Source organism: Spermophilus citellus (assembly GCF_964194105.1).
Source record: "Spermophilus citellus genome assembly, chromosome: X".
NCBI classification, from domain to species: domain Eukaryota; kingdom Metazoa; phylum Chordata; class Mammalia; order Rodentia; family Sciuridae; genus Spermophilus; species Spermophilus citellus.
This window is the reverse complement of record NC_138190.1, coordinates 75,220,132-75,243,303: the sequence shown is the minus strand read 5'-3', so window position 1 is coordinate 75,243,303 and position 23,172 is coordinate 75,220,132. Positions and strand designations below refer to the sequence as shown.

At 34.6% G+C, this 23,172-nt stretch overlaps 1 protein-coding gene across 1 annotated transcript in view; it reads left to right on the top strand.

The window, feature by feature from the left end:
* Positions 1–23,172, top strand: part of ZC3H12B (zinc finger CCCH-type containing 12B) — a 313,257-nt gene that overhangs the window by 175,624 nt on the left and 114,461 nt on the right. The window contains exon 4 of the mRNA XM_081276399.1: positions 16,774–16,830. The gene's annotated coding sequence lies outside the window, so the exon portion shown is untranslated. The remainder of the gene's footprint in view (positions 1–16,773; positions 16,831–23,172) is intronic.

Below are 23,172 nucleotides of genomic sequence, written 5' to 3'. Positions count from 1 at the left end.
AAAATAGTGCACCACAATCAGCTGGTGTTCATCCCAGGAATGCAAGGTTGGTTAAACATTTGGAAATCAATAAACCTAATTCAACACATCAGTAGACTTACTGACAAAAATCATATGATCATCTCAATAAAAGCAGAAAAAGCATTTGATAAAATGCAATGCCCTTTCATGTTCATAACACTAGAAAAACTAAGGATAGTAGGACTATACCTCAATATTGTAAAAGCTATTCATGCTAAGCCAAACAGCAACATTATTCTAAATGGAGAAAAATTGAAAGCATTTCGTCCAAGAACTGGAATAAGACAGGGATGCCCTCTCTCACCACTCCTATTCAACATAGTCCTTGAAACTCTAGCCATAGCAATTAGACAGATGAAAGAAATTAAAGGGATATGATTAGGAAAAGAACAACTCAAACTATCACTATTTTGCTGATAACATTATTCGGTTCTTAGAAGATCCAAAAAATTCCACCAGAAAATTTCTGGAACTTATAAATGAATTTAGTAAAGTAGCATAATATAAAATTGTCACCCACAAATCAAATGCATTTCTATACATCAGTGGTGAACCCTCAGAAAATGAAGTTATGAAAACTACCCTATTCATAATAGCCTTAAAAAAATTAAATACTTAGTAATCGGGGAGGACTGGGGTTGTGGCTCAGAGGTAGAGTGCTCGCCTAGTACACATGAGACACCTAGGTTCAATCCACAGCACCACATAAAAATGAAATAAAGATCGTGTGTCCACCTATAACTAAAAAATAAATATTAAAAATACTTAGGAATCAATCTAACAAAGGAGGTGAACAACCTCTACAAAGAAAACTACAGAATAGTAAAGAAAGCCACTGAAGAAGACCTAAGAAGATGGAAAGATCTCCCATGTTCTTGGATAGGAAGAATTAATATTGTCAAGATGGCCATACTACCAAAAACGTTATACAGATTTAATGCAATTCCAATCAAAATCCCAATGATATTCCTCATAGAAATAAAAAAAAGCAGTCATGAAATTCATTTGGAAAAATAAGAGGCCCAGAACAGCTAAAGTAATCCTTATTAAGAAGAGTGAAGCAGGAGGCATCACAATACCAGACTTTAAACTATACTACAGGGCAAAAATAACAAAATTGGCATGGTATTGGCACAAAAATTGACTTGTAGACCAATGGTACAGAATAGAAGACAAAGAGACAAACCTACATATATACAGTTATCACATACAAGACCAAGGCACCAAAAGCATACATTGGAGAAAAGATAGGCTCTTCAACAAATGGTGTTGGGCAAACTAGAAATCCATATGCAGCAATATGAAATTAAGCCCTTATCTCTCACCATGCAAAAAACTCAAAAGTGGATCAAGGACCTAGGAATTAGACCAGAGACCCTGCACCCAATAGAGGAAAAATTAGGCCCAAATCTCATCATGTCAGATTAGGTACTGACTTCCTTAACAAGACTCCTAAAGCTCAAGAAATAAAATCAATAATTAATAAATGGGGTGGATTCAAACTAAAAAGCTTCTTCTCAGCAAAAGAAACAATCAGTGAGGTGAAGAGAGAGCCCACATTTTGGGAGCCAATTTTTGCCACATGCACATCAGATAGAGCACTAATCTCCAGGATATATAAAGAACTCAAAAATTTTAATACCAAGGGAAAAAAAAAACAAACAACCCAATCAATAAATGGGCTAAGGTGCTGAACAGACACTTCTCAGAAGAAGATATACAATCGATCAACAAATATATGAAAAAAAATGTTCAACATCTCTTTTCATTAGAGAAATGCAAATCAACACTACTATTAAGATTTCATCTCACACCAGTCAGAATGGCAGTTATCAAGAATAGAGACAGCAATAAGTGCTGGCAAGGATGTGGGGGAAAAGGCACACTCATACATTGCTGCCGGGACTACAAATTGGTGCAACCAATCTAGAAAGCAGTATGGAGATTCCTTAGAAAACTTGGAATGGAACCACCATTTGACCCAGCTATCTCACTCCTCAGTCTATACCCAAAGGACTTAAAATCAGTATACTATAGTAACACAGCCATATCAATGTTTATAGCAGCTCAATTTACAAAAGCTAAACTGTGGAAGCAACCTAGATGCCCTTCAATAGATGAATGGATAAAGAAAATGTGGTATATATACACAATGGAATATTATTCAGCAATAAAAGAGAATAAAATTATGGCATTTGCAGGTAAATGGATGGAGTTGGAGAATATCATGCAAAGTGAAGTAAGCCAATCACCATTTTTATGTGCTGATCTATAATGGCGGGGCATGAGAAAAATGGAGGGACTTTTATGGGGCAAAGGGGAGGAGGGAGTAAGGAGGGAGCATGAGGGCAAGAAAGATGGTGGAATGAGATGGTCATCATTACTCTTAAGTACATGTATGACTGCACATATGGTGTGATGCTACATTGTGTACAATCAGAAAAATGAAAAGTGCTGCAATTCTGTACAGTGAATCAAAATGCATTTTGCTGTCATATATGCCTAATTAAAATTAATTAATTAATTAATAAAAACAGTTTTTTTCAATATATTCAGTTTATGAAACAAAGTTTATGGGTCCAAATTATGCTAGTTTGAGAAATTCCTCAGTGGAATATCCTGAATTATTCAGCATTTTCTTTCACAATGGGTGTATATGTGAAACAAAAATGCTGCCTTCAGTTTTCTATTACCTCATAAATACATTTTCTGGTATTGCATTGTTGTCTTAAAAGTACTTTCCCTTTCCATATTCATATTCTTTATCTAATTTGATTTAACCTTATCTAAAACCCAAGGAAGTAGGGCAATTTTTCTAACCTTTTTTAGTTAACTGAGAGATTAAAACTTTGGTTAAACAACTTAGAATCATAGATTATTAGTGATCTAGATCTCCAAATCTGGCCTCTTTCTATTATAAATGAGGAAGCTGAGGCCCAGTGAAGTTACACCAACGAAGAAGAACTTTTGTAACATAGCTAGTCCAAAATGGAGGCCTCTTAAATCTTAGTCTAGCATGCTTGATACAACCCAGATTCTTTCTCTAAGTGAGGGTAAATACATCAGAATATACATAAACTTTAGTTTTAAACTTCCATTATTAAATAACAAATTCATTCAACAGACATTTACTGAGTAAATCATATAGAAAAATAAGACACAAATTTGATTGATTCTCAAATCACTCTCCACTTTTAAAATTTAATAGAGAGACACAAAAATAACTCTAGATCTCTGCATTGATTTTATATTGCAGCATAAGAGACTATCACTAATTTAGAAGCTTAAAATAACAGGTTTATAGATCAGGAATGACAACTTCCATAGATCAGGAATCTTGGCATAGCTTAGTCCTCAGATCTTCTACTCAGGATCTTATATGGCTTCAATAAAGATATCTGCATGAGTAGGGTCTCCTCTAAACTCCACTATCCTCTTCAGAGCTCATGTGATGGTTGGAAGAATTAATTTATTCAGCTGTAGAACTCATGGTTTCTTGCCTCTTCAAAATCAGCAGAAGAGTCTCTGATCCAGTAAGCTTCTGACTTGTGAATTCTATTTTATTTTCTGAATTTTATTTTAAAGAACAAATAATTCAGTCAGCCTTGCCAAGAATGTCTCTCCCAACCTTTTCTTCTTCTTCCATTTTTTGAGATATAAATACTTTTAAATCTTTAAATTTATTTTAACTGATACATAAAACATAAATGTACATATTAATGGGGTAACATGGTATTTCCATAAATGTATACATTCTGTATTATTTAAATCAGATTAAACATATCAGTCTCCCAAAACATATCATTTGTTTTAATTAACCCAAAATTAACTGATAAGGGACTTGAATATCTCTTTTAAAAATCCTTTCTTCTCTCACACGTAGTGTCACCAAACCATGGTAGTAACATATATTGTATTCACAAGACTGTATACATACAATCAGGATGATACTATACATGTACACCAGGGGATGCAGAGAACTGGGGACCAATATATAATTCTTCTTACCACAAATGCAATCAAATCATGGGTTACAGATTTATTTTAAATATAATAAATAATTTAAAAAATTTTAAATAATCTAACAAAGATTTGAGTCATGCCTTTACTTTTGAGTCTTAAATGTTTCAGTAAACAGCAATTATATTTAAATGTTATTATATTTTAATTATAAAATGAATCTGGAAATATACTCTTGCAGAAATTCAGGCATTATAGGTATAACTAAAGATCCCTAGATTATAACCCACCATTCTAGTCACATTCCAGAGGAAATTACTGTTAATACTTTGGTGCAGACTCATGTATATTTACATATACATGTAAACCTGTAAAAATGTGTAGTATTTTACACACTACTAACAAGCTCTACATTGTCTTTTACTTAGTAATGTTTTTAATTTTTTCCATTCCAGCACAGATCATTTTACCTAATTACACATCATTGTAAAAAACATATCATATTTTCTTTTGCAGTGCTGTGGATTGAACCCATGGCCTTGTAAATGCTAGGCCAGTGCTCCATCACTGAGCTACATCCCCAGCCCATTATATAGTATTTTATTTTGCTGTTTAAATTATATAAATGGTGTTATGCAGTACTTGTTCTTTAATACCTAAAAATTATGTTTTATTGAGGCTCAACTTACATTCACTAAAGATCCCCATTTTCATGTGCACAGTCCTATGAATTATGATATAACCACTGTGAGAGAGTATTATTTTTAACTTTCATAATGGTGTATTTCAAAGAACCAAAGTTCTTTTTTAATTAAACTTTAGTTTTTAGAGCAGTATTAAGATTACAGAAAAATTGTGTAAAAAGGACAGTTCCATATGCCCCTTTCTATCTTCCTCCTCCCTCCACATGTACTTATTGCTATTATTAGCATCTCTATTTAACTGTACATTTATGATGATTGGTTAATGAATATGGATATGTTATTAAATAAAAATTCCATATTTTACATTAGGATACATCCTTTTTGTTATGTAATTCTATAGGTTTTGACAAACGCATAATGGCATATATCCACCAATATTGTATCATACAGAATAATTTGCACTGAAACTCCCCTGTACCCACTTATTCAACCCTAATCTCCATCTCTTGAACCCCGTACATCCACTAATCTTTTTCCCATTTCCATAATATTACATTTTCTAGCATGCCATATAATTGTAATCATAAGAGTATGTAGGCTTTCTAGATTGGCTATTTCTACTAAGCAAAATGCATTTAAGTTTCATCCAGTTGCTTCCAAATTTTGACAATTGTGAATAAATTTACTAGAAACATTAGTGTGCAGATTTTTATTGTTATTTTATTGTTATTCAATCTATTAGCATGATATGATAACACAACAATAAATTGAATATGGAATGATTATTATTGTAAAAATATTAAAAGAAATTGGCTGACACTCAAAAACATTGTAATAATTGACACACTCGTCTAGAATTAATGAAAATAACAAATCTAAAAGCTAATCATTTAATTATGCATATCTATATATTTATTTGAAATGTCTCATTTTCAAATTTTTTATTCTTTTAATTATATATGACATGGATACATTTATATATAATCACAAAATCATGAAATATAATTTTATCTAATTCATTCCCCTGCACTTCCCCCACTTGATATTGATCTATTTAAATTTTCGATAACCTCATAATTCAGTTTGGTCAGGTCATATGTATCTAGGTATTTTTTGATATCTTTAAGATTTACTAGCTTATTGAAGTATAAGTTTTCAAGTAGTTTTTCAAGATTCTCTGGATTTCAGTAGTGTCTGTGGTGATATTTCCTTTTTAATCTCTAATGTTTTTTTTTAATTTGAGTGTTCTCTCTCTTTTGGTTAGTTTAGCTAAGGCTTTATCACTTATTTAGCCTTTGAAAAAACAAATTTTTGTTTTGTTGATATTTTGTATTTTTTCCTCAATCTCATTGATTCAGCTCTAATTTTAATTATTTCCTGTCTTCTATTGATTTTGGCATGAGTTTATTCTTATTTCTCTAGGGCCTTGAGATATGATGTTAAATTATTTATTTGCTAACTTTCTATTTTTTTGATGTATGGATTCAATGCTATGAGATATGTGGTATCACTATTCTCATTTACTTCTAAGAATTTTACTTCTCCCCTGATTTCTTCTGCTATCCATTTATCATTCAAAAGTATATTATATAATATCCAGGTATTAGAGTGGTTTCTATTTTATCTTATTATTGATTTTTAATTTCATTCCATTATGATCTGATAGAATGCAAAGTATTATCTCTAATTTTTTTTTTTTGTATTTGTTGAGATTTTGTTTGTGACTTAAAATGTGGTCAGTTTTAGAAAATGTTCTTTGTGCAACTGAGAAGCAAGTGAACACAGTCATTGATGGATGAAATATTCTATAGGTACTCATTAGATCCATATTATTAATCATATTTTTTAATTATAAAAAAACTTTATTTTTGTTTGATCTATCTAGTGGTGAGAGATATATGAAGTCACCCAGTATTATTGTATTGTGGTCTATTTTATTTTTAATATTGATAAGTGTTTTGTCTTATGTATGTATATGCACCATTTTGGGGTCATAAATATTTGCAATCAGTATATCTTGTTGTATTATTCCCTTAAGCAGTATTAAGTGATCCTCTTTGTCTTTTCTGATTAATCTTGTCTTAAAGTCCAATTTATCTGATATGGAATGTTTACACACACACTTTGCATGGTATCTCTTTTCCCATCCTTTCTCCTTCAATCTGTGGATGTCTTTGCCTATGAGTTGAGTCTGGTGCAAATACCATATATTGGGGTCTTGTTTTTTAATCCAATCTGCCAACCTATTTTTTTATATTTTTTTAATTGTAGATGGATGTAATACCTTTATTTTATTTATTTATCTTTATGTGGTGCTGAGGATTGAACCCAGGGCTTCACATATGCTAGGCCAGTGCTCTACCACTGGCCTACAATCCCAGTCCAACCTATGTATTTTGATTGAAGAGTTTAGATCATTTACATTCAATTTTATTATAGAGAGATGCTGTTTTCTGTACCATTTGATGTATCTCTAATGTTTCAATTGGTCTTCATTGACCTTTAAATAACTATTCTTCTATTCTTTGACTATATTCCATTCATTTATTCTTCATGAAATATTTCATGAAGAATAGATTTTGTAGTATAAGCTTTCTTGTTATGAATTCCTTTAGCTTCTTTTTAATCATGGGAGGTTTTTAGTTCATCTTCAATTCTGAGGCTTAATTTTGCTGGGCATAGCATTCTTTTTATTTATTTATTTATTTATTTTTGTGTGTGTGTGTGTGGTGCTGAGGATTGAACCCACAGTGCTTGTGTGCAAGGCAAGCACTCTACCAACAGAGTTATATCCCTAGCCCCTAGGTATAGTAATCTTGGTTGGCATTAGTTTTCCTTCAGAGCTTAGTATGTATTATCCCAAGCCCTCCTGCCTTTTAGCATCTATATTGAGAAATCAGTTGAAATTCGTATTGGTGTCCCTCTGAAGGTAACCAGCCATTTTTCTCTTAAGGCTTTTAAAATTCTATCCTTATTCTGTATATTAGACAGTTTTATTATAATGTGTCTTGGAGTGGATCTATTGTAACTTTTTGTATACTTGGAGTCTGATATGACTCTTTTATTTGAATTTTCATCTTATTCTCAAGGTTTGGAAAATTTTCTAATATTATTTCATTGAAAAGATTATGCATAATGGAGTGACTCTGCACCATCTATAGCCAGAGGAATAAAAATTTGTGATCAATTTGTGTTCAATATATCAAAATGCATTCTACAGTCACTTATAATTAATTAGAAAAAATAAAAAATAGAATAAAATTTTAAAAGAAAAAATGTTTGTGCATCCCTTTGGCATGTATTTCAGAGCCTTCATGTACCCCAATGTTTCTTTAATTGGCTTCTTGATGTTTTCCCAGATTTATTCAATATTCTGTTCATGGTCTCTTAACATCTTTTCTTTATGGTCAAATTTATTTTCATGAATTATATACTTTGTCTCTGAAACTTGAAAATCTGCCTTCAAAGTGGTCTATTGGTGATGCTTTCCATTGAATTTTTAATTTGGTTTATTGAGTCTTTCATTTCCGTGATTTCTGTTTGTTTCTTTTTCAGAATGTCTATTTCTTTATTGAAGTTATCTTTCCTTTCCTGTATTTTCTCTATTCCTTATGTCTCCTTTTAAATCATTGAGCTATGAACTTTCTAATTTTTTTCACTGAAATTTTGTGTACTGTGTTGTTGATGTGGAATCAGTTTTTGAAGCACTATAAACTATTCGGGGTGATTTGTTCCCTTGCTTTTTCATGTTGTTTTTATGCAAGCAATCTGTTGGGATAGTTATCAATTATTTTAAGCAAGGTACTGCATTGTGAGCTTCTTTCTCCTAAGAACCTTGAGTTGGGTTAATATCCAATATTGACATCCCAATATCAGCACCACTTTGAGAGCTGCCACTGAACCCTACCTACTACAATCACTTCAGAGTCAAACCTCATAATATTTAACCTTATGAAAAATTAAAATTTTGTGGTTATTTTTCTGTACAGTTCCTGAAATCCAAGTATAAACTTATAGTACAGTTTTTTGATGGGTCACAAAATTTAGTTAATAAATTTAGCAAAATTCCTATTACCTTAAATGAAGACAAAAGGCAGGAGGAGAAGAAAGATTGGGCAGAAAGAAAGAATAAAAAATAGAAAAGAATAATGCATACCAAGATAGAAAAAAGAAATGGATGGTGGGTATTTGAAGTAGCAGCAGATAATGTAGGAGGGAATAGGGAGTAAGAGGAGCAAGTATAAACTAGAACTAGGAAAACAAAGATATAAAGATTGTTTCTAATCAAGGCTTTAACACATTAGAATAAAGACATTCAAATGGGCTAAAGGTACAATGTTTGCTATTAGTATAATGACTAGCAATTAAGATAAATAATAATACATATGATCAAAGTTGACATTAGAATAATTTATAGTAAATCTGCTAAGGTGAAGTGCCGCAGTCTGGCTGGGCACAATTCAGGAGCCACGTGTCAAAAGAAACAAACTTTATTTTTAGAACACACACGCCAAACCACACAGCTCTTCAGGAAAACCTTCAGAGCCCAACTGCCACCACCGGTTTCCTACAAGCCTCTCAAACTCCCCCACTCCTCCTGCTCTTGAGGGTCGCGTGGGCGGAGCCAAAAAAGTCCCCCGATGAGCAGCTCCGTGGTCTGAAAGGGCAGGGAAACAACCCAATGAGCATCACCGCAGAGGAGCCAATAAGTTGGCAGCTAGAAGTTTGCTGGGGCCGCTGTGAGCCAATCATCAGCTGGCAGCTGGAAGTTTGCTGGCAGCTGGAAGTTTGCTGGGGCCCCTTCGGCTGTGGCTCTCAACATCTCCCCCTCTCTGTTTAAACAACAAGCATGTGGCTTAGGGACCGTGCCTGCCTTAGGTTGTCCAATACAACATATGGTCGTTACCCATCATTGGATGAGCTGACCTCAAGGCGTCAGCCTCCTGTCTTAGGTTGGTACCATTGCAATTGGATCTTACCCATCACTGACTACCAGTCCAGCATACAGCCACACCTGTAGATAGGTCTTTGTACCAGCGGGGGGGGGGGGGGGGTGTGAGGTTCTTTGCCTCACCTCTGTTGGCCCCCAAATTTTAGCTGAACAACCATCACAAGCAGAAGGGAGGAGGATACACCAAGCCAATTGACGGCTCCTTTTGGAAAAATTGTATCACCCATGACACTATCAGCAAAAATACCCCAACACTGCCACAAGTCGCGGCACCAACAATTAGTTCACAATGCATACAAGTGAGTTCACACTGCATACAAGTGATACATAGTCCAGGCAAGTTCTGCAAGCAGTTCAGTGATGGCTATTGCAGAAGCTGTAGATTGGTTTTTGTCTTTGCCTTCACCAGCACTGGGATGAAGATAGGAATTCTGGCAATAATGGCTAAAGAAAAAATTATGTAACATTCCAGAAGGCACTAAAAGAAAACAATTTTCTTAACAATTTACATTATCTTGAACAGAATTATTAAATATAATGAAAAGGAAAGGTGAAAATAAACAAACAGATCTGTTAACCTCCTTTTTGTTCACATATTAAAACAATCCTCAACAGCTGATTACCCAATTTAAATTAAACCATTTAAATCACGTGAATAAAAAAAAAATTTGGATCCATTTTTTCATGAGCAGTAATCATATATGATATATGGACATATGTACATACAAACATACAACACAAAACACAAGTGTGCACACATAATATAATACATACAACACATAACATAATAGTAAAGGCCTTATAACTTTTTACAGGTGAAATCTCCATAGCAATGTTTAAAAACTCTATAGTCAAAAAATAGAACTGATCAGCAAAACATTAACCTAGGTCTGTATGAGCTCAAAAAACAAAATAGAACTTCATGATGTGGGAAAGGGCAATAATAAAATAGATATTGAAAAAAGCATCCTGGTTCTGTTGTAGATGTAAGAATAGCCAAACTGGAGTTTTGGATATCAGTTGTTATGGATTTGAGCCAAAGCATCTTCTTTTTGGTCTGTAGAAATCCCTTTAGTTAATCTTTCTGGAATCCAAATCGGCTGCTGTTCTCCCTGTGGAAACACACAAACAGACCCCCGACTCCAGAAAATTACTGGGTCAAGACCTTAGTTAATCTCGCTGGAATCCAAATCGGCTGCTGTTCTCCCTGTGGAAACACACAAACAGACCCCCGACTCCAGACAATTACTGGGTCAGGACCTTTCCATGGTCCTGTTAGAATATCCTTCCAAAGTACCTTGGGCTTATGTACATTTTTTGGACACATATGCCTTTCCGTAGCACTAAGCCCTGATGAATCCAAATTTAAAAAGTTTAGAGTAAAGAGTGTTATTTTAAGTTTATCTTTGGGGAATATATACCCCTTCCCAATTCCCTCTTTTTGCTTTAATAAGTACATCTTAATAGTTTGATGAGCTCTTTCAACTCTGCCTTGTCCCTGTGGATTGTATGGGATTCCTGTTATATGAGTAATGCCAAATGATGAGCAAAATTGTTTAAAAGAGGTAGAAGTATAACCAGGGACATTAACTGTTTTGGAACGCCCACAGTGGCAAAATTTTGTAAGCAATGAGCTATAATATCTTTAGTTTTTTTCTCCGGCATGAAGGGAGCCCATCAAAAATCCAGAAGAAGTATCAACTGTAACATGCAAATATTTTAATTTTCCAAATTCTGGCAAGTGTGTGATGTCCATCTGCCAAATATGGTTAGGTATCCGTCCTCTAGGATTGACTCCAAGATTAACTTGTGGTAAAAAGCTTACACAATTTTGACATTGTTTTATTATTTGTCTAGCCTGATGCCTTTCTCCACGATATCATGGATGGACACCTGGTCCTTGTTCGTTTTTTGATAATGGAGTACCCTCTATGGTGTTTTGAGAACGGCATTCATTAGCCCAAAGTCTCCCTCTATGGCATTGTGGGCAAATACCCGGTATTCTACTCCTTTGATACCTAGTTTTGTTAAACCCTCCTCCTATGGGGCAATTCCTTTTAAAATGTCCTGTTTGTTCACAATTGTAGCATGTTTTTGGCCTGGCATCTAAAACCTGTTGTACTGCAGCTGCCATGACTTGCCCTTGTTCATTAATGTCTCTACATAATTTAATATATGTGTTTAAATCTTCCTGTTTCCATGGTCTAATGATATCTCTGCACCAACGATTCACTTGGTCATAAGCTAGTTGTTTTATTAATGGCATTGCTTGTTCTGTATTCCCCAAAACTCTGGTAGCTGTTTGAATAAGCCTATCTACAAATTCAGCATGAGGTTCATTAGCTCCTTGTATTACCTTAGATAATTGACCTTGTAAACCTCCATGTCCTTGTAAAGTCTTCCATGTCCTAACCGCATCCACAGCAATTTGTATGTATATGCCAGGATCATATGCAATTTGTTGCTTCTGATCCTCATAAGGTCCCTTAACTAACCACATATCTAGATTTCTCTGAGGATAACCAGCTGCTGCATTTTGCCTAGCCGACTCCTTGCAAAATTCCTCATGGCAACCTTCCATAACAGGCATTGTCCTCCATTTAGCACAGCTTTACACATATTACCCAATCTGCTGGCATCATGCTCAAGTTGGTAATGGATTCGACCATGCTTACAGTGAAGGGTACTTGAGGACCATAGGTTGTTACAGCCTCTTTTACCTGCTTCACTTTTTTGAAATTTAAAGCATGGTGAATTCGCTGCCCTCCTGCCTGCTCAAATACAGGGCATGTTAATATTTGAGATCCTGTCTCAGTATCCCAACTATCAACTGCGGGGTTTGGGGGCTTCCCAGCATATGGAGGTGGTGCTATTGGTTGGACACTTACGCCCTCTGGTAATAGAAAGGTCTTAGTAGCACTCTCCTGTAGAGGTGGTGCTGTTGGTTAGACACTTACACCCTCTGGTGATAGAAAGGTGTTAGTAGTACTTTCCTGTTGTAACTTTTCCCCTGATGGCTTTTTCTGCTCTAAACTTTCTTCCTCTGTCTGACTAGCTCGAGAGACCTTCTCTTTTACTTGAATCTTTTCCTCTGTCTGACTAGCTCGAGAGACCTTCTCTTTTACTTGAATCTTTTCCTCTGTCTAACTTGAGAGATCTTCTCTTTTACTTGAATCAATATGTCTTCTCCTTCCTCTACCATTGTCTGAACTGAAGGCTTTGGACTGAGCAAACAAGATATGAACATCCACAATGGTAATGTGCCAAATGGCAGAGTCCCTGGGCTTTTGTTTTCTATTGTTTTTAAATCTTCACCATGATGGTTCCATTGTGATATATTTAACAACTCCTCCTTAAAACGCCATGAACTACATTTTTGTATTGTATCAACGTATGCCCTGACTGCTCTTGATTTTACTAGGATGCCTCCTTCCTCTAACAATTTACTTAACAGTCTTTCGGTTTGTTTTTTACTAATTTCTGATCCCATATTTCTACTATAATACAACCCAACAAGATAACACCAAACAAAACCGAGACAGAATGAAACAAAAATGGAACAACACAAAATCATTATATCAGCCTTTCTAGCCTCCTGAAATGTAAATCCGCCCTTTCTCCCTATCTGTTCCTCAGACGCAAATAGTTTTTCCTCAGATGTGAGCGGTTTTTCTTCCGTCTCACTCATCTCCAGGGACAGGCAACTTGAAACAAAAGTGAAGCAAAACAAAAGAAGAATCTTAAAATGGCTACCCATCCTCTCGCCCTGCCCTCAGGGGCAAGCAGTTTACCTTATCACTTACCCTCAGTCGTTCCCCCGTGCGGCCCACCAAATGCCGCAGTCTGGCTGGGCACAATTCAGGAGCCACTTGTCAAAAGAAACAAACTTTATTTTTAGAACACACACGCCAAACCACACAGCTCTTCAGGAAAACCTTCAGAGCCCAACTGCCACCACCGGCTTCCCACAAGCCTCTCAACCTCCCCCACTCCTCCTGCTCTTGAGGCCGATTGGCTGGGTCGTGTGGGCGGAGCCAAAAAAGTCCCCCAATGAGCAGCTCCGTGGTCTGAAAGGGCAGGGAAACAGCCCAATGAGCATCACCACAGAGGAGCCAATCAGTTGGCAGCTAGAAGTTTGCTGGGGCTGCTGTGAGCCAATCATCAGCTGGCAGCTGGAAGTTTGCTAGCAGCTGGAAGTTTGCTGGGGCCCCTTCTGCTGTGGTTCTCTACAGTGAAGGAAATTATCATTGAATCTATGTTGGATTTCACTTGAGTTTGGATGTTTAGCAGTTATCTGTCTGTCTTTCACTATGGATTCCTATAGAGTTTCTGGAGTACTGGAAACACTTCCTTTCCACCAGGCAGTCCTGGTTTGTTAGTTCAGTAGCCTACAGGTGACAGCTCAGAGAGTAGAGTGTTACATCTTGATTGTTTCTATTTTATGCAGTTCAGGATGCAGGTTCTGGAGTGTCCCCTGTAATTACTGTGGGTCACCATGTACCTGCTCCCTCTACAGTATTGTTTTCTTGGTGGTATAGAGCCTGGTAGCTGTTTTAAAACACAGGTTCTCATGTTTGGTGTTTTCCATAGGTGTTCTGTGGTGCAGAAGAATTCCACTGGTCAGTGTTGCTATCTGGGATACTGTAGTAAAGAGACTCGGGTGGTTCATCAGATTGAGAACTATTTCACTGCCCCAAGTTGTAAATAGTGGGCACAGATTCTCTCTGTTGACTGTGACTGATGCAGGGTCCAGCCAATGACAAAGCAGTGCTCTTTCACTCTTCAGTTGTGACCATAGATCCGGATGGGTGGTGGTTTAGGATGGGAGCAGCCATTCTCTGATGCCTTGGATGAGACAGTTTTTCACTTTATTTTTTTTTTTTTAAAGAGAGAGTGAGAGAGGAGAGAGAGAGAGAGAGAGCTCTTATTTTTTAGAGGAGTTTAGAAAACATTGGTATTAATTCTCCTTTGTATATTTGGAAAAATTTAATAATGAACCCATTTGTTCCTAGGACTTTCTTCTTGGGCTGATTTTGATTCAATTTATTTTTATTTCCTTATTTGTTTGTTTGTTTGTTTATTGTGCTGGGTATTGAACCCAGAGCCTTGTGCATGCAAGGCAAGCACTCTACCAACTAAGCTATTTCCCCAGCCCTGATTTCTTTTTAATAGATTTGTTCATATTTTATATTTCTTCAGGATACAATTAGCTAGTCTGTGTGTTTCTATGAATCTGTTGATCTCACCTAGATTATCAGATTGTTGGTATAGTTGCTCATATTATTCTCTTTTACTTTTAAAAACTTTTGTCTAGCTAATAGTACTTTTGGGTTTTAGTAATTTGAACTCTCTCTTTTATTCTTTCTCAATTTGGTACAGGTTTATCTCTTTTTTAACCTTTACAAAGAACCATTTTTAATATTTCTTTCATTCTCTCTATATTGTTTTTCTACGTCCTTTTTTGTTCCAATCTTCCTTCTGTTCCAATCTTCATTCCTTTTCTTCTGCAAGATTTGGTTTAGTTTTCTTTTCCTCGTTTCTAATGTGTGAAGTTAGATTTTTGGTTTGAGGTTTTTTTTTTTCCTTTTTTAACAGAATGTTACATCAGTAAATGTTATACATTGATTTTTTTCTGTGATGCCACTTTCATTTTAACCATCAATAATTTCACCACAATGCTTCCCTTGTCAAAATCTGCTCTTTTTTACTAGTGCTGCTTGTGTCATTTTTTTTCTAGTATCTGTGTCCTTCAAAAGTTGTCACCCATCCACTTCTTTGTGACCTCACTCACCAATTTTTTAAAATAATCTCTACCATGATTTCCTGATCATCCCAGAATATCAACTTTTTTGCCCTTAACACAATGTACCTACTTCCTTTTCACTCCACATATTATCACCATATTGCCAAGTTCATTCTTCCTTTCCATCTTTTTCTTTATACTTTGTTTCTTTCGGTCTTAATTTAAAATAATTTTTATTTCTGTGAACCTTATTTAATTAATAGTCATCGTCTCTAATATTTGTTGTATTTCTACCATTAATGTATAGTTTGCTATATATGTTAATCTGCACTTTATAAATTTCTTTAAATATCTTAACATAATCTTCACATTTTTCTGTTTTTTGGTGTTATTGTTCTCCAACAAGTTATAGTTTATAAGTATATTTTTCTTTCCAAATATTTCTTCCAATTACTGCATTCATTTAGATTCACAGTTATCCAATCAATTATTTTCCATTGGCACATCAGTTACTTTTAATAATAATGGTGTTTTCCATTATTATTAATAATAATGGAATAAACTCACCTTCCTAACAATCTCCTTTAGTGTTAGATCACTATTCTCCTTTAGTGCTTGATTATTGTTCTTATGTGGCCCCATTCACTTTAATCTCAGTGCGAAAAGCACATTTAGACATATAATAGATTCCATAAAGTGGAGTGGAGTGGTTGGCTAAAATAATCTGGAATCTGTAGGACACCCCCTCAGTAAGGAAAGATCACAGGCAAACTGGATCCAAGGGCATGAGACTACACTGTTGTCCACAGGCAAAATTTCTTCTCTCTGCCAACCTTGTATTTTAAAATCTGTAAATATTGATGTATATACATTTAATTTTCTTTTCTACACATGTATCATATTTCATTTAACCATTTTCATAGTAATGACATTTTCCAACTCTTTGTCATTACAAACAATACTTGCAGTGAAGATGTTTTTACTTGTACATGTGTGAAATGTTTTCTGAGGCTTGTATCTGGTAGTGTAGTTGCTAGCTAATACTGTATGTCCATACTCATTTTCACTGTATATTGCTAAAACAGTTTCTAATATGACAACACTCCCACAAGTGCTAAATGAAATTTCCCATTTTCCACCTTCAACAGTGTTTATATTAACTGATTGATATTTTTGGCAGTCCAGTAGGCATAAAATTTTATTGAATTTCTTAAAGTTACTTTTCTCTGATTAATAAGGACATTGGATATCTCCTCATGTTTATTTGCCTTTTGGTGCTTCCTTTTATGTAAATTGTCCATTCATTTTATTTGTCCATTTTTATAGAAGTCAGCCAGGGTTTTTCTTGCCAGCATATAGGAATTGGACTTCTTCAATGTGATCTTGTTTGTTTTCTGATTTTCAGGGACCTTTTAGATTCTGCTTAACTAAGATATTCCCTTTTTGTCTTTCAGTATAGTAATGGATGGATTGGATAAGTGATGTCTACCTTGAGAAGCCTATAGAAAAAGGTAAAATACATGGTTCGACACCTGAAAGATACCGTAAGATGTTGGGAAGAAAATGTAGTTGAACAATACTGTATTGAAGAACTTAATACATGAGAGAAGTTAGCATCAATTAGAATAATTCATGGTAAAGACAAGTTTAAATATACTCATATGTTCTAAACATTGTGCTGGTACTAATTTTGCTATAAATTGTAATATTGAATAAATTGCCTAATCTTTCAGAGTCTCAAGGGCTCTTTTTCAAATTACATTTATTCATATCTATTTAGCAAAGATTCTCTGAGTAGTAAGTAATTTAATATGTATGAAGTCCCTACCCTACTACCTGTTAGATAGTAGGTCCCTAATAATTTTTATTCACTTCATTTTTATTGTTCCGTATATTTATATAGCCTTCTGCAGTTGAAAATCACTTTCTTACTCATTTAATTCATTTTAGTCACTTAGAATCCAGTATTTGGTTGTAACATTGCTTTGTAAAGTAGGCATATGCTTGTTTAATTAAATGTAAATTGATTTATGCCTTTGCTTACTTTAGGATATAAAGAAATCTTGGTTTTTATTTTGGTTATCTAAAGTTAGCAGCATCCCCTGGTAGCTTAGCTCAGTTTCTCTACTCGTCCACTTTCTCATGTGGATAATTATTTGTATTCAAATATAATGGAAGAAATTAGCTATGAAAGATTTTTGATGGATCCCATTGTGAGAGAATTCTTTCTTGTTCTTAATTCGTCTCCTTCTAAGATTGTGTTTTCCTAAAGGAATGTGTACTTTTTAAAAACTGGATTAATATGATACTTGTAGCCAATCTTAGGATCAATTCAAATTGGTAAATAATAGTAAATTGATGAATGTTTACTTCTTGTTTGAGTGAGAAAGATTTAAGAGAAGAGTCATTAAAATTGGAGTGGTTTGGAACATGGATGGTGCCATTTTTTTTAAAGATAAGGATAAGCTTTCACTTTCTCAAAATATTTACCACATATACTCCCTTCATTCTAAATAATGTGCTATTTTCTTTGCCCTCTAGATAGCATTCTGATGAGGTGGTACAGGACCTGTGCATATTATATGCAAGAAAGAATGAATTCTTTTATTTCTATACCTCATTTTCAAGTTTAAAAAAAATAGTTATCAAACTTGATGATCTACTGACTCTAATTTTCCAACCTTAAAAGAAATTATGTATAAAGGAAGGTAAAACTTCATGCTGTTATATTAAATTTCCTGGTAATAGCTAGGCACAGTGGCATATGCATATAATCCCGGCAACTTGAGAGGCTGAGGCAAGAGGATTGCAACTTTGAGGCCATCCTGGGAAACTTAGTGAGACCCTTCTCAAAATAAAAAATGAAAAGGGCTGGGTCTGTAACTTAATGGTAAAGCCCCATGGGTTCAATCCTGAGTATCAAATAATAAAAATAATAATAATACATAAAACTTTAAAATTAAGTTCCTGGTATGTATATTTAACATCTTTCCTTGGCTGAAGTTCGGGCTGATGTAACATCTCTTGGCTTCCTTGGATTTGGGATTAGGAACCTTCTCTGATGCCTTTATTTCAATATGGACACCCAGGCTCCCTCCTCTATCCCAACTCTTTCAAATATCTGCTTATCTTTTAAAATATAAAAATTAACTTCTTTTTTATTAAACAAAAGCTAGAAAACCTTTCTTTGTTTTACTAAAGGTAAAACTATTGAATGCCTTATTTTAGTTTTATCTTAATCTAAGCATCAAAATTTTAGAGAATTACATGTGCTGCTGACATCTTATTCTTGAACAACTTCAGCTTTAAGCCTCATATAGAAATGATAGTATATACCCAAGACACTACATGCAACTTATCTATACAAATAAATTTAGTGATTTGTAACATATAATACACTAAAGGAAAGTGATTGAGTAAACCTCTCTTCCCAGTTGGCATTATGTATGAATCATATGGGTTAACAGTATACTTCAGTGGAGAAGAAAAAAAACATCGGGTTGTGATCATTTATCTAAGTGTCTGCTAATTTGGATAAGGTTCATCTGATTACATGTGTGCAGTTTTAGGACATTTTCATTTACTAACAAGGTGAATAAATTTATTTGTCTTTGTCATTTCCACACAGTACAACACAACCCTTGGAATTATTCTAGCTGATATTTAACTAATTTACAGTCCTCAGAAAACCTTTACAAAAAATCATAATCCTAAACTTTGCCAAAAATATTGAGGCTCTTGTTCCTACATCTATGCAGAGATTTTTTAAAAATATTTATTTTTTAGTTATAGATGAACACAATATCTTTATTTTATTTTTATGTGGTGCTGAGGATCAAACCCAGGGCCTCGCACATGTTAGGTGAATGTTCTACCTCTGAGCCACAACCCCAACCCTCTATGCAGAGATTTTTAATATAGTTCTCTTTTTGTCTTGACTATTTAGCTAAACTTAATATTGGTGTTGTTATTGTTGTTGTTGTCATCATTTTCACCTTCTTTGTTTGAAAAAGAAGACTGTATAGTAGAGTCTCTATTCTTAGCCTGGATTTTTTTAAATGTTTATTTATTTTTGTTACTGATGATCGAACCCATGATATTTTACCACTGAAGTACATCCCCAGTCCTTATTTTTTAGTATTTATTTGAGACAAGGTCCTGCTAAATTGCTGAAATTCTTACTATGTTGCTGAGTGAGGCTGGTCTCAAAATTGCAATCCTCCTTCCTCATCCTCCTGAGTCACCAGGATTATAGTCATGTTCTACCACATCCATCTTTAACCTGGATTTGTAATACTAATCAGTCTTTTCCATTTTATGTGATTCATAATTATTGTCATTATTTTTGCTAAGTCCTTATTTGAAAGATAGAGGGGCTGGGGATGTGGCTCAAGTGGTAGTGCGCTCGCCTGGCATGCGCGGAGCGCTGGGTTCGATCCTCAGCACCACATAAAAATAAAAAAACAAAGATGTGTCCACTGAAAAAATAAATATTAAAAAAATCACCTCTCTCTTTAGAGAGAAAAAAAAGAAAGAATAATCTGAAATACCAGCGATTTATACTTTTCTTCTGATTTTTATGTTTTCCTCTTTAGCATATAACTTAGATACTACTATATCTCTTTTCAAAAAAGCAAATGTAGATAGAAATGTTTAAATTTTACTTAGAATTAATTCCAACCCTAAATGAATAGATAGATGAAACTGTATTTGCTCTCATTCTATATATCCACAAAGTACCAACAACTACTGGCAGAGCTCTATCATTGGAGTCTAGAATAAACACTTATCTTTCTTTATGGAGAACAGTAACTGAATTATTGAAACTGGAAGGTAACCTTGAATTTTCACATATGATATGTCTCCAAAAGAAGCTCTAGACATATGTGTTACTTTATTGTACTTAGATTTTATATTTCTTGAGTTTTATAAATACCAAATATTCCTACTTTCACAGTTATTAATCCAAGTAATTTAATATTAGGTTCTTATTTATTTTTATTATAATAATTAACACAAAATGTTAGAAATGTTTTTATGCATTTTTATATAATTTTTTTATAATTTTATGCAAATTAATTGGGATTCACTGTGATAATCCATACATGCATACATTATATGTTGATCATGCCTGTTTTAGTCAGCTTTTTTGCTGTTGTGAGTAAAGGACCCTATCCAGAAAAACTGTAGAGGAGGAAAAGTTTATTTGGGGGCTCACAGTTTCAGAGATCTCAATCTATAGACAGCAGGCTCCATTCCTTGGAGCTCGAGGTAAGGCAGAGCATCATGGCAGAAGAGTGTGGCAGAGGGAAGCAGCTTACATGATGATCAGAAAGCAGAGAGAGAGCTCTCAACTTTCCAGATAAAAGTATATATCCAAAAGCCATGCCCTCAATTCCCACCTCCTCCAACCACACTATACCACTTCAGTTACCACTCACTTAATCCCTATAGGAATTAATCACTGATTAGGTTAAGACTCTCACAACCCAATCATTTCTCCTCTGAATCTTCTTGCATTGTCTCACACATGAACTTTTAGAGGATACATCACATCCAAACCATAACAATGTCCATTCATGCTTATTCTGTGTCTATCCTCCCTCCCCTGGGACCTTTTTCAGTCCTGGTAATCCCTCTGCTACTTTCATGGTTTCTTTTATGATTATGGGATTTTTTTATTTTTTAAGTTTCCATAGGTGTGAAAATACACAATACTTCTTCTAGGCAGCAGTTTCACTGCTGGGACCAAAAGACCTAACAAGAACAATCTTAGGGAAGAAAAAGTTTATTTAGCAGCTCATGGTTTCAGAGGTCTCAGTTCATAGATGGCTGACTCCATTTTTTCAATGCTCAGATGAGGTAGAACATCATAGCATAAAAGTTTGGCCGAGGGAAGTGGCTTAGGACATAGCTAAGAAGCAGAGTGAAAGTTATCCTTACATCAACAAAAATAAAAACCCCAAAGGCCTGCTCCCAATGACCCACCTTCTCCAGCCATACCCTACCTACCTATAGGTAATACCTATCAGTGGATTAATTCAGTGATTAATTTAAGGCTCTTAGAATCCAATCATTTCACCTCTTAACTTTCTTGCATTGTTTCACACATATGCATTTGGATAACACCAAATATTGTGGGTATATGATCAGTTGTAATTGAGTTATTTTATTAGACCATTAGACCTGTTTGCTTTACCCTTCATTTGTACTTTTCTATGGCTATATATGAAATTAGATGCATTTGAAGAATAGCAATAAATCAATAAACTGTCTAGGAAATTAGAGTTTCTCATTCAAGAAACAAATGAAGTATTTGTAGTAGCCAGTATATCCCCCATGTACATGAAAGTAAAAATCTGTCTTCATTTTTGCTGAGTACATTGCCTCCATGGTGGCAAATATGATACAGTAGACATATTATGAGCTTTAATTTCAGAGACTTGGATGAAATCATATCTGTACTGCTTATTCACTGTATAACTTTAGATGTGTTAGAAAATGTCTTTACTCCCAGACTATTCATCAATAAAGTTAAGAAGATAATATTCACCTCCCAGAATTATTATAAGTAGTTATTATTATAACTACTTATAATAATTCTCCCATTGTTACCCCAAATACAGATTGCAAAATCACATCGGTTATACATCCACATTTTTACTGTTGTTGTTGTTGTTGTTGTTCGTTTGTTTGTTTGGTGTTAAACTTTTTGAGTTCTTTGAATATCCTGGAAATTAATACCCTATCTGAGGTGCAGTTTGAAGTTTTTCTCCCATACTGTAGGTTCTCTCTTCATGCTCTTGATTTTTTCTTTTGCTGTGAGGAAACTTTTTAGTTTGATGCCATCCCATTTATTGATTTTTTTTATTTTGCTTCTTGTGCTTTTGGACTTTTGTTCAGGAAGTCAGTTCCTGTGCCAATATATTGAAGTGTTGTACCTACATTTTCTTCTAGTAGGTGCAGGATTTCTGGTATAATTTCTAGGCCTTTGATCCACTTAGTTGATTTTTGTGCAGCGTGAAAGTTAGGGATTAACTTTTATTCTAATACATATGGATTTCTACTTTACCCAACCCCATTTGTTGAAGAGGCTATCTTTTCTCCAGTATGTGTTGTTGGTGCCTTTGTCTAGTATGAGGTAACTGTATTTATGTAGGTTTGTCTCTGTGTCTTCTTTTCTGTTCCATTGGTCTTCTTACCTACTTTGTTGTCAATACAATTCTGTTTTTGTTACTGTAACTCTGTAGTAATATTTGGGTTTGGTATTGCTTCATGTTTCTTGCTAATGATTGCTTTAGCTATTCTGGGCCTCTATTATTCCAAATGAATTTCATCACGTTTTCTATTTCTATGAAGAATGTTATTGGAAATTTTATGGGAATTGCATTGAATTTGCAAGCACTTTTGGCAGAATGGCCATTTTCACAATATAACCTCCATTTTATGGGATCTTTAAAGTCATTAATTCTGTGGTTGTTTGAAAGAAGGGCTATTATCTCTTGATCACATATGACCATCTCAGTCATTCAGGTCAATAAATTGACCACATTTGCATGGATTTAACCCCCAAGTATAGGTCATAATTGAGACTCATTTAGAGGACTGAAGGAAAAAATTCCTCTCAATAGGTGACCATCTGAAAGGATGTCTTCTGAGTTGTCATTCATGTTACCAAATAAATAGGCACTCTTTGGCAGCAGAAGCATTTGTAAGCGTTATTTCTCACTTCAATGGTTCTTTATTTTCTGAGCCCTCAGTGCTTCTTAAAATGATGATTAACATGATAATCGTACACATAAACATGACAGTGTGATATTTCAATATATGCATACAATGTACACTGATCAAAT